The sequence below is a fragment of the Microtus pennsylvanicus genome, chromosome 22 (assembly GCF_037038515.1).
Source record: "Microtus pennsylvanicus isolate mMicPen1 chromosome 22, mMicPen1.hap1, whole genome shotgun sequence".
Taxonomy (NCBI): Eukaryota; Metazoa; Chordata; class Mammalia; order Rodentia; family Cricetidae; genus Microtus; species Microtus pennsylvanicus.
In genome coordinates this window covers 13,822,012-13,835,107 of record NC_134600.1, presented here as the reverse complement: position 1 = coordinate 13,835,107, position 13,096 = coordinate 13,822,012, and the positions used below count along the sequence as shown (strand labels likewise).

Sequence of the window (13,096 nt, the reverse complement as noted above, 5' to 3'; positions counted from 1 at the left end):
AGAAATTCAATTTGGTTAGAAATATGATCAATCTTGCTTGACAGAGTTATGTCGACTTGGAGATTTGAGAAACAGGCCATTTCCTAACTCTATGTGTCAGGTTACAGATCTCAGAAGTCAACATATGTATATTGGCACCATCAACCTATCTCTTGTTAATGACATCCCCTCTCCGCGGGAAGGGCGTACTCTTTTTTAAAGTCAATATAGAAAATTTTATTTAATCTTAAAAGTGCACCTTTTTTTGGTCTTTTGAGAAAGGTTTTCCTTGTAGTTTTGGAGTATGTCCTAGCTCTAGCTCTTGTAGACCAGGTTGGCCTCAAACTAACAATGATCTGCCTGCTTCTGCCTCCTGAGTGCTGGGATTAGAGGCCTGAGTCACACTGCCCATTTAAAAGTGCATTATTATCATCACTTTAAAAATCACTTTTTTGTATCAGTTTCAAATACTTTCTTTTTTCTTTTTTTCTTTTTTCTTTTTTTTTTTTTTTTTTTTTGATTTTCGAGACAGGGTTTCTCCGTAACTTTTTTTTTTTATTGGTAAAAGGAGAATAAAAAAAAACAAATTTCCACAGCCTCCCATTTCCCTCCCCCTCCTCCCACTCTTCTCCCCCTCCTCCCATCCCTCTCCCCTTCCCCCCACTCCTCTCCCCCTCCCTCTCCAGTCCAAAGAGCAGTCAGGGTTCCCTGCCCTGTGGTAAGTCCTAGGTCCTCCCTCCCCTCCGTCCATATCTAGGAAGGTGAACATCCAAACTGGCTAGGCTCCCACCAAGCCAGTACATTGCATAGGTTCAAAACCGTGTGCCATTGTCCTTGGCGTCTCATCAGCCCTCATTGTTCGCCATGTTCAGAGAGTCCAGTTTTATCCCATGCTTTTTCGGTCACAGTCCAGCTGGCCTTGGTGAGCTCCCAGTAGATCAGCTCCACTGTCTCAGTGGGTGGGTGCACCCCTCGTGGTCCCGACTTCTTTGCTCATGTTCTCCCTCCTTCTGCTCCTGATTGGGACCTTGGGAGCTCAGTCCAGTGCTCCAGTTTGGGTCCTTGTCTCTATCTCCATCCATCACCAGATGAAGGTTCTTCTTACTTAGCTTCATTAGGTTCACCTATTGTAGACTCCGTGACCCCTATTTATGGCTAGAAACCATTTATGAGTGAGTACATCCCATGTTCATCTTTTTGGGTCTGGGATACCTCACTCAGGATAGTGTTTTCTATTTCCATCCATTTGCATGCAAAATTCGAGAAGTTATTGTTTTTTACTGCAGCGTAGTACTCTAGTGTGTATATATTCCATACTTTCTTCATCAGTCAGTGTTTCGGTTTCTCAGGAAATTCGGGATCTCCGTAACTTTTGGTTCCTGTCCTGGTACTAGCTCTTGTAGACCAGGCTAGCCTTAGACTCACAGACATCCGCCTGCCTCTGCCTCCTGAATGCTGGGATTAAAGGCCACCACCACTGGTTCAAATACTTTCTTTAAGTGTATTGCTGCTCTTATCTCTATTGTTTTCTGTTATCCAATGTTTCTTTCTTTCTTTTTTAAATATTTATTTATTATGTATACAATATTCTGTCTGTGTGTATGTCTGCAGGCCTTATTACAGATGGTTGTGAGACACCATGTGGTTGCTGGGAATTGAACTCAGGACCTTTGGAAGAGAAGGCAATGCTCCTAACCACTGAGCCATCTCTCCAACACCTATACAATGTTTCTAAGTAATTAATAGTTTCATTTCATTCCTTTCAAGTTAAGTTGATTTCTATGTAGATCAATGTCTCCTATACTTTAGGCCTGCCTCATGCTGTGTAATTGAGAATTATTTTGCCGGGCTGTAGTGGCGCAAACCTTTAATCCCAGCCCTCGGGAGGCAGAGGCAGGTGGATCTCTGGTACTTTGAGGCCAGCCTGGTCTACAAGAGCTAGTTCCAGGACAGTCACCAAATCTACAGAAAAACCCTGTCTCGAAAAAAAAAATTGAGAATTATTTTGAACACCTAATTCTGCCTCTGCTGCCCAGTTCTGGGACGACAGTCCTGCAACTCCTTCCAGGTTTGTCCTTCACTAGTCAGTTAGAAAGAAAAATAGAGCAGTTAATGAGTGTCTGTTGAACTTTCTGACTTTTACTGTGTACTTAGAAATGAAGAGGGATTGGTATAATAATTGAACTCATTGACCAACTTTGAAGCTGTTGGAGACACAGTACAGGAACTGAGAGGTTCCCCTGAGGGTAAGAGCTTTCCTCCTTCAACGGAGATTACTTATGTGGAATCAGTTAGTCAGTTGTGATGCTGTATTATTATCCTGATTGACCATTGTTTGCAGTCCACAGACAATGGCAATCTGGGTATGGACTGACCTTATCTTGAAACCTAATGTGTGATATTTCAGTAGTTTCTCCAAAATAGATGATCTGGGTAAAATGTTGTGTCCCTGCTTAACAGGACCATTACTTTTCTGGAATAAGATCTTCATCTTTAGGGAAAATACATGAGAAATATATATTGTGCTCTAATACAAATCCCTAGTCTCTGGAGCACAGGGTCATAAAGTCTGTTTCAACTTTTCAAAATAATTTTTGAAATTAAAAGCACAACATATTCACATTGTCTTTGCTCCCTCCAAGCCATAACATGATCCTGATTGTTTTCTAATTCATGGTCTGTTTTTGTCTAACAACAGTTATAAAATAAACACAGTTACACAGGAACAGTGATTACTTTATGAATGTGACCTGTGTTTGTCTGCAGGATTTGCCATCTCTGAGGCAGTGGGATGGCTGCACTGGAAAGTGAGTGTACAATGGAATGTGCACAGAAAGGACCCTGTGCTTTGGATGAGAAACAGGATGTGGTGTAGGAGAGTAGAATAAGGTGTACTAAATACAGTCTTTCTAAACTAGGTCCCTGTCTGCTGGGCTGGGAGGGCAGAACTGGAACAACTGTTCTGTCTGAGTCATTTGATCTCTGATAGAGGAGCTGCTCATATTATGAGGCCCAGCTGGGTGGCCCTAGCCTGTGAGGAATTCTTGTAAGGGTTAGAAATCAGGAGTACTAGTGGCAGACAGTTTGTGGGTTCTTTCCATGATTCTCTTCTGCCTCTGCTGTAAGGAGTAGTAAGGAAGATCACAAGCTATACCGTGGTGAGTGTTGGGTGTTCAGATCTGTTGAACTGTCATTTCTGTTATGACTTGGACTGATCATGACAAGACTGTAGTTATGTTGGTCCATGTGGTTCATGTTGGCAGTGGCCCTTATCCTCTGAGCCTCCCTGTATATGAATTTGTTGGGGCAGGGGAGACTCTGGAAATTCAGGATATGATGCTGATTGTCTAGAGTACACACATGGACACTGCTCTTGGTGTGCAGTGGGAAGAGAGATTAGAAAACTGAAGATCTAGATTCCAGAAGTTGTCAGTGTTGCATTCCAATTTCAGATTTGTGTTATAAAGATTACAAATAGTTTAGGAACTAGTAGGAAATGATGATATTGATCTTCTAGCGATGCATGATTAGAATGCTTTTAATGTAATCCTGCCATTAGCTGCAAACATGTGATCCAGTGAAGCTTGTTCCAGGGAACAAAGGAGTTTCTGATCTGCAGACATTTCTCAGGAGTACCTTGTGTTGGGCAGGTAGATAGAGCATAATTCACATCTTGGACCATAATCCATGTAGGAGAAAATAAATTTTAAATCATATTTCTTTCTTTTCATAAACAAGTTTATTCATGACACAGTTTTTTAACCCCCCCCCCTTTTTTTTTGGTTTTTCGAGACAGGGTTTCTCTGGTTTTGGAGCCTGTACTGGAACTAGCTCTTGTAGACCAGGCTGGTCTAAACTCACAGAGATCCACCTGCCTCTGCCTCCCAAGTGCTGGGATTAAAGGCGTGTGCCACCACCACCCAGCCTAAACCTCATTCCTTTTTAATGAGTTTAAAAAAATAAACAAAATTCAGCTTCCTCCTCCTTGAACAACAACAACAACAACAACAACAAAAATACACTGCAAAACTTCCCAAAACAAAGTAGTGTATTTCTCCAAGGGAAAGTGTAATTCACACTGAATCCCCTGGAGTGAGTTCTTTCTGCTACAAAAACCTGCAAAGAAAGACACTCAAGACAGAAAAAGAAACAAAAAAGCAAACAATAGTTCACCAGAAAATCTTGAGGAGCAGGAGCCCCTAGGAAAGAAAGGCAGACTTTGACTAGACCTGAAAGGACAGGAGAAGGCAGGCAGGGTCTGCGAAAGGCAGGGTGAAAATGAGGGAAGGAAACAAGCTGAACAGATTGGTGCCCTTCCAGAGCTCTGGTTTAAAAAATGCCCTCCAACCACCCATGCCCACCTACCCTTGAGCAGGCCCAAAGAGAATGAGGTGGATCAGGCAAACAGGGAGCAGGTTGCACATTTAAGAAGTGTCTATATTGAATATCCAGAGGGAACATGTCACCACTGCCCCAGTCCCTGGGCCTGGCCTACTACACAGAGTAGGTCCCTCCTCAGTTAGTTATGGGATTCTCCCCCTTCGACAGTATATCTTTTTTTAAAAATATTTTTCCATCTTCTGTCTTTCTTTTCTTTTAACATTTTTTTATCCCAGAATCAAGACTGTGAGCTGGTGTAATTGGCAGTTCATGCACGGTATTGGGCATATTGGAAACCCATCTGTTGTGCTGATGGGAATCACCTTAATCTGTCTCCCTCTAAATGGGGAATCATCTAAAGATAGGGAATTCCTCGCTGACTCTTTGTCTAAGAATTCTACATAGGGAAACCCTTTGGCAAGACCACTGAATTTGTCACAGACTGTAGTAACATGTTTGGCTGAACCACATCCATGAAAGTGAGCTTCCAGCTCTTCTGCTGTTGCACCATGGTCCACATTGCCAACATAGATGGAACTGGCATCAGCCTCCATCTTTTCCTCAAGAGATGAGATCACTGAGCCAGCATTACTTGGGGTTTTATTCTTATTCATCTTCTTCTCTACCTCATTTTGTAGCTCCTTTAACTTCTCATCCTCTTCCTCTATCTCCCTGACTCCCTGAACCTTTGATCACATCTACGTCTGGACCCTCAATTATGCTATTCCTGGGGTTCACCTTAAGTAGTACTGGCTCTTCTTCCTGCTTCTGGCTGCCAGGGAGTCCCCAGGTGTGCCCAGAACCTGGAGAGGGGGCACAGGATCAGTGCTCTTTGGGAAGGTTGTTCCCATGGTCCCCTGCACCCCTGTCTCTCTCCCTCTCAGGCTCTCCAAAGTCCCCGGGCCCACTGCTCAGGCACGAATCTCCAACCACCTCTTCCCCCACTGCTCCTTAAATCATTTTTCTGGGTTGTTTGGGATTGAGCATCAGTGGAGCAGCATTTTTCTGAAACCAGAAGAAAACACAAGGGGCTGGGGAGCCATCACAATACATCTCCTCTGTTTGCAAAGAGAGCAACTATATCATGAGGTTTCTGTCTTTGGAAGACATATCAATAATTGGAGGTCAGAAACAACAGTTATTTTGTTTTTTTGTTTTCTTTTTTTTTGTTGGTTTTTCGAGACAGGGTTTTTCTGTGGCTTTGGAGCCTGTTCTGGAACAAGCTCTTTAGAACATGCTGGCCTAAAACTCACAGAGATCCGCCTGTCTCTGCCTATAGATTGCTGGGATTAAAGGCATGTGCCACCACCACCCAGCCAGAAACAACAGTTTAAGTGTTACTTTGATATAACTTTTTGAAAGTTGTGCAGTTTGTATTTGTTCAATTTCTTTTTTTTAAAGATTTATTTATTTATTATGCATACAACATTCTGCCTCCATGTTTGCCCACATGCCAGAGGAGGTCACCAGATCTCATTATGGATATTTGTGAGCCACCAAGTCGTTGCTGGGAATTGAACTCATGACCTCTGGAAGAGCAGCCAGTGCTCTTAAACTCTGAGCCATCTCTCCAGCCCAGTGTTTATTTAATTTCTGTACACATACAATCAAACGTAGCTGGGTAACATTGTTCAAGATCACACTTTTCCTTGCCTAAGTTTTCTTTGGTCTTTTGATTAAAAGTTGACTATAGATTTCTGCATCTGCTTTTGCCTTTTTATATCCTTCCCCTTAATGCTTTCACAAATATTGTGCACATTTTTTATTTATGTTTAATTGTGGAAAGTATAGAAGTCATACATGATTTTTTACACTACTTTTTCTGTAATCTGACTATAATCTAAATATATTATTAGTTATCTTTAAAATAATGGACCTTCATCAATTTTATTCAGAAAATTTCTACTTTTATCAGGTCAATATTGTTTTTTGGAAAGTTTATGTTAAAAGACTGCTTTTATTCATCTTTGATGCCTGGTTCTTTCCATTTCCTGGCATTTTTATGTTTTCCAGTTGTTGATATCTTCATGTTTGAATCTTTGCTACTTAAGTGTTGGTATAATCAATACATAATCCCTTGAGATTTCTGAGTGTTTCCACTGTGAATATTGGTTTATTATCAGTTGTCCAGTTATAAATTGTTGGGCAAAGCTATTTGTATTCATTTAATGGTAAAAACTTATCATACACAAAATCATAATTTTTATAGATCGTCTTCATAAGAGTCATCTTTTTCTTTTTTGTTTTGTTTTTCTTGTTTTTATTAATCTGAGAAAGACTTGACTTACTGGATAAAAGCTTTTATGTGTCTGGGCAGATGGATCCGCACATATTCTTTATGTGGATGACCTGAATTCAAATACCTACATGCTAGTTGATAGGTTAATTGTTGAAGCCCATGTGGGTCCAACACAGATAATTATTTTCCCTAACTGGACTGGAATGGAGTCACAAGGAAAGATCAGATGCAATTTACAGGGTCATCCTTGTAGGGCAAGATCTCTCGAAGATCTCTTTTTGTTTATTATTGAGTGGGAAAACACATTAGGCTATCTCCTAGGCAACCAGGTGAATGGGCTTTTAGTCAGGTCCTCACCTAAGTGTACACTAGCTGTCTAGCAGGCCATGAATTAGCATCTCTATAAGACTTCCTCCAAATTACCAAGAAATAGGCACCAAACATTATGACCAGTTTCAGCCAATACCTCTCCTCAGGAAATCTACATTTGTAACAAAAGAAGAGAGGAACTATACATTCTTGCTATTGTTATGCAGAGACAACTTGTCTGCTGAGCTACGTGATCAGCTCATACCAGGCCTATGACTTTTATGCTTGGCTGCTACACCGTACAGAAATATGGGCCTACAGTTAACAAATCTCTAATATTTCCAATTCAGCAACCTTCCTTTCTGTATGTCACCTGTTTGTGTGTGTATGTATGTATGTGTCTGTGTGTGTGTATGATATTCTCTGTCATGCACAAACACACAAAAATATCAGTAACCTTATTTTCAAAAGTGTTTGGAACTTATAGAGCAGTTGGAGTAAAGCAAGTTGCTTTACATGTACACTGATTCTTTAAAAAGTTGTTCTCTTGAAATTCCATTTAAAAAAATTTCATTTCCTCACTGTGGTGCAGACTTGGATTCAATCACCAATTGTAAGAAACAACATGGTAGTGATCCTAACAGACATCATTTTATTATCATAAGAGAATGAGATGCTTTCAGTAATCAAAACTATTTTCTGTAAAGTAAAAACATCAGAAGACATCAAGAGAATATTGTGAATTTTGGTGAAACAGTCAACCCATTTTCTATTATTGGAAAAGGAGAGAACAGGAGCTGGGCAGTGGTGGCACACACCTTTAATCCCAGCACTCGGGGGGCAGAGGCAGGCGGATCTCTGCTAGTTGGAGACCAGCCTGGTCTACAAGAGTTAGTTCCAGAACAGGCTCCAAACCCCAGAGAAACGCTGGCTAGAAAAACCACAAAAAAAGAAACATATATATGTATATATATATTTGTCTTTGTCATTTGTTTTGTCAATAGTGTCATCTATATTGCTGATTTTGTGAACTATAATTTCATCATATCATTCATTGTCTTTGAAAATGATGGACCTTCACCATTTTGTACTCAGAATATTTCTTTCTTTCTTTCTTTCTTTCTTTCTTTCTTTCTTTCTTTCTTTCTTTATTATGTATACATTATTCTGTCTGTGTGCATGTCTGCAGGCCAGAAGAGGGCACCAGACCTCTTTACAGATAGTTGTGAGCCACCATGTGGTTTCCGGGAATTGAACTCAGGACCGTTGGAAGAGCAGGCAGTGCTCTTAACCACTGAGCCATCTCTCCAGCCACTCAGAATATTTCTCATACTCTTTGGTGATAAACAGTTCTACATTTCTCTTCTTGATCTCATATGCTTGCTTCTAATTATTTAATTTTATTTTTTCATTTATATTTTAATAATAAAGCTTGCCTGATGATCATAATGTAAAACAGATGCCATGGCCAGCCTTACACCACAGGCAAGTCTGACACACCCCTTTAATCCCAGTAGTCACACTAGTTTGTTGTAGAGTCAAATGCTGGTGTCTCATATCTTTAATCCCATCACTAAGGAGTTGCAGATAGGAAGTGACATGTCTGGACAGAGAGAGGAATATAAGGTGGTACGAGAGAGAAGCTGAGGGTTGAGTCTTTGTAGAAACAGCATTCAGTCTGAGGAGTTACAGAGACAGGATACCCCATTTAATCAGTCTAGCAAAATTCACCTAGGGGTTCCCTTGGAGGGGATGCCGAGGCTTAGGAAAAGTGAGATTAAGAGAAATGAAGACAGGATCATAGGTTAGACCTAGAGGAGAAAGGTCAATAGAAAACAGCCTGAGTTTATTTCTCAGCCAGCATATATACTAAATATAGCCAAATGGCAGATCAAAAAGCAGTACAGCCAGCTCCCCACCTCCCTGCACTGTGCTTGGAGGCAGCTCAAACCTGTGCATTATCTGATTCAGCTAAGCAGCTTCTAATCACTGACAAGGAGTGCCCCTGGCTGGCCTGCACGAGCCCAAATCTTAATAGAAAAAATGCACTCTTTCAGCTGGGCAAAATGCTTTTTCTGTTGGCTAACGCAGATGTTATTCACAGCCCTCAAGTTTACTGGAAGAAGTACAGCAGGCATGCTTGAACTCAAAAGGCTTCCTTAAGTCTGAAATGACTCAGGATGATTATTATGATTATTAATATTATGGCAAAAGAGATATTTGTTGTTAATCTCCCCCAAGAAATTACTGCAAGCACCTTGCCAGTGTTTACTTGCTGTCCATTATGATTCAATTTTAACATTAGTAAAACAGTCTATAATTTAACCTTGGTCAATTCTTGCTAATAGATGATGTTTCAATTTTCTTTTTAATATCAACTCAGATTTTTCCCACATAAATTTATAGCTTTTTGTCTGTTTATGTGCGAAAAATATTGATTTTAAAATAATATCTTTCGGGGGCTGGAGCGATGGCTCAGCGATTAAGAGCACCGACTGCTCTTCCAGAGGTCCCGAGTTCGATTCCCAGCACCCATATGGTAGCTCACAACTGTCTATAATTCTAGTTCCAGGGGACCCAACACCCACGGCAAATCACCAATGCACATAAATAAATAAATATAAAGAAAAAATAAAATAAAATAATATTTTTCCTCTGCTGTAAAATTCCTATAGGGGAATGCATAGAGGTTAAAATGCCTAAAATGAAGATCGTGAGGTGGTGGCTCATGCCTTTAATCCCAGCACTTGGATGGCAGAGGCAGGTGGAGTTTGAGGCCAGCCTGGTCTACAAGAGCTACTTCCAGTACATGTTCCAAGGCTACAGAGAAACCCTGTATCAAGAAAAATGTCTTGAATGTAACCAAACTTCAGATCCAAACCATCCATATGTGCGTCCTATAATTTTATTTCCACTAATCCAATTTTTTTCTCTGCTTTAGATGATAATTCTCTTTGACTATTTAAATCTTTGTCACCCTTTATAGTTTGGTTCTAATTACTGTTTTGAAATTTTTACCCAAAGAGTGGACTATAGATGGTAAATGCCTTGCAGCAATTTCAGAAAATTATTAAGATTCCACAAATAATCTCTCCTAATTTTTAAATTTAGGGCTCAAATTTTTGTAAAAGCATTTTACATGCTGAATAATTAATAGAATCTCCTTTTTGTATGTTTTCAGAATATTTTGTAAATTTTTAATCCCCAAGGAGACAAAGTTTGCTTTACTTCAGCAAACATTTTCTCTAAAGTATGTTCATTTGAATCATCTAATAAAATTCTGTATAATGTTGAAAACAAAGCTAACTTGAGTATAATTTCAATTATATTAAGTAACAAACTACTAACCTGCAGTACTTTATATCCTAATTTGTTTATGATAAAACTTTTGAGGACTAGAAATTTTAATTGCATGTTTAAGTGAATTGTATTAGGTAAAATATCTTGAGTAAGAATATAACATCATAGACAGTATGTTGTAACAAAAATAATGTCAAGTTTGTATCAAAAGGAAGCATCCATATCTATATCAATGTAAAACGTATAAATAAGTAGTTACTTTTAAAATTAGGAAAAATTTTCACTTCTCTTAATATCTATTTTTGTCTCTATTGTACATGGCATTGAATATGTATGTCTGTATATGTCTATATAAATAATGTGTAAGTCTTCCATGATGAACAATGTATTTTCCTGCAATAATTTTAAAATTTCCAGGAAGAAGATGGGGCCCCACAACAAGTCAAATTGCTTGATATCATTACATCAGGATGATAATAGCACTACTATAAGATCTGTTTTGAGTACCAGATGCTCAAGATGCTTCCATCTTAGCTGAAATGGTACCCTTTTTACAATGTTCTGGATTGACCTTCTTATAGGAAGCTCAGAAAAACCTTACCAAATAGTCAGACTATTTGCAATTATACCAGATAGTAATCTTGGAACTTAACCATCATTTTACTTTCACAGGATCCTAAAGAAAGAACATCGCCCCCATGACAGCTAGAAGTAATTCTGAAAGACTTCCTCTCCTCTCCCAACAAAGTTTGTCCTCAGGGTTAGGGACATCATTTAGGGGTTGGTTATAATTGGTATAGGATTTTGGGTTGGAGAGGAAAAACATCAGAAGACTTCAAGAGAATATTGCAAATTTTGGTGAAACAGTCAACCCATTTTCTATTATTGGTAAAGGAGAGAACAGGAGCTGGGCAGTGGTGGCGCACGCCCTTAACCCCAGCACTCGGGAGGCAGAGGCAGGCGGATCTCTGTGAGTTCTAGACCAGCCTTGTCTACAGAGTTAGTTCCAGGACAGGCTCCAAAACCACAGAGAAACCCTGTCTCGAAAAACCAAAAAAAAAAAAAAAAGTCATCTATGTTTGTCATACTTATAGTTAGAATAATCAGGTTCTTTAGATAAGTAGAGATTATATTCTGCATAGATAGGCAATCTTCAACCACTTCAAAGAACTGTAGAATATGGCATTTAACTAACTTAGAGTTCCTTTGAAGTGAGGCACTATTGTTCCTGGTAGCATGGATCTATTTCCCCGTAGAATGTTGAGCACCGAAAGCACTCCACTTGGAGCTTGTTTTTTTGTTGGCAAAACTGTCTTTTGGGCAAAAACATGCTCATGCCTCAACTACTGAAAAGATAGATGATGTCTGAATATGGATAAACAGGTCTGTTAAATCTTGACAACACAGGGTAAGATGGTTTTGAAAAATTTCCTCCCTCTGAAAATGATCTGTCAGTTATTCTAGGTCTTTGCAAAAGTTGGTCCCTTCAACTTTGCAAATGAGACTTTGCATGATTGCCCAGGTAGCCAGTTATCTCTGTAATTTGTTGCACATTTTGTTTTTTTTAAAGATTTATTTATTTATTATGTATACAACATTCCTTCCATGTATGCATGCCAGAAGAGGGAATCAGATCTCACCATAGATGACTCTGAGCCACCATGTGGTTGCTGGGAATTGAACTCAGGACCTCTGGAAGAGCTGTCAGTGCTGTTAACCTCTGAGCCATCTCTCCAGCCCTGTTGCACATTTTGAAAAGTTGCTTGATTGCACTTCCTGCTTACTCAAGTAATATTTCCCTTCTCAGATTCAATGGGGTTGAAAACTAGATAGTTGTAGTTACTTTCCTCTCATAACTTGTCCAAATTATTTATTAAACAAGAATTAAACTAGTTAGGATGGGAAAATTGTTGAATATATTGTTCTTATTGTATATAATTTTGTATTGGGCTTAGAACTCTCTTATTTATACAAAAGGGGGAGATGCTATAGAAAGAATTACAGGCAGTGGTTTCCTGCCCATTGGGGCGTGGCATCTTATACTATACTAGCCAATGTAGAGCATGAGTTTGGCCTCTTTTCTGGATGTGTGATTCAGATTCTGATCTCTGTTCAAGCATAAGTTTCTGATTTGAGTCCATCCCTAAATAAGTATACATTTATTTCTCAATTCTGAGCTGGTGTTGTATTTCTTTAAAGCATCCTTCTTCAAGCAACATTAAATGGGAATCATTGAAATGACTAAATGCATTTTTTTCCATTGTTGACCATGAACTAATAGTAACCGGGTTCACAATGTACCTGACTGAATGAACAACTTCCCAGAAAAGATCATGTATTTGAACAAGTTTCTCTCCATAGTGGTTTTCTTTCAATTATCTGTGGATCCTTAGTAGGAGAAGAAGCCCTGTTATATGAAATTTCTCATTGTATCCAATGAATCTCAATACCCTCAAGTAATTTCCTGACATTTAAATCTATTGTGTTAACTGGGCGATGGTGGCACACACCTTTAATCCCAGGACTCGGGAGGCAGAGGCAGGCAGATCTCTGTGAGTTTGAGACCAGCCTGGTCTACCGAGCTAGGTCCAGGACAGGCTCCAAAGCCACAGAGAAACCCTGTCTGGAAAAACCAAAAAATAAATAAAATAAAATAAATCTACTGTGTTGTGCTTGACATTAATCAGCCAGCTTCCTACTTATACTGAAATGCTTTTAACATCATTATAGGCTCGATCTCTAAATCACATAAAATATAGCAGAAACAGTTGTTATTCAGTCCTCAGGTAACCTGCTGTTTTAATTGTTTCGTTTGCTTATCTGAGTAACTGTGTGGCTCTCAATTCCTGTAACTAAAGGGAGGCATCATTCCTGGCTCTATTTGTTTTT

The 13,096-nt window shown here is 39.3% G+C and overlaps 2 protein-coding genes across 2 annotated transcripts in view; one reads left to right on the top strand and one right to left on the bottom strand.

The window, feature by feature from the left end:
- LOC142839973 (uncharacterized) overlaps window positions 1-13,096 on the top strand; it is a 238,482-nt gene that overhangs the window by 105,624 nt on the left and 119,762 nt on the right. The window lies entirely within an intron of this gene.
- LOC142840020 (uncharacterized) overlaps window positions 1-13,096 on the bottom strand; it is a 112,653-nt gene that overhangs the window by 77,705 nt on the left and 21,852 nt on the right. The window lies entirely within an intron of this gene.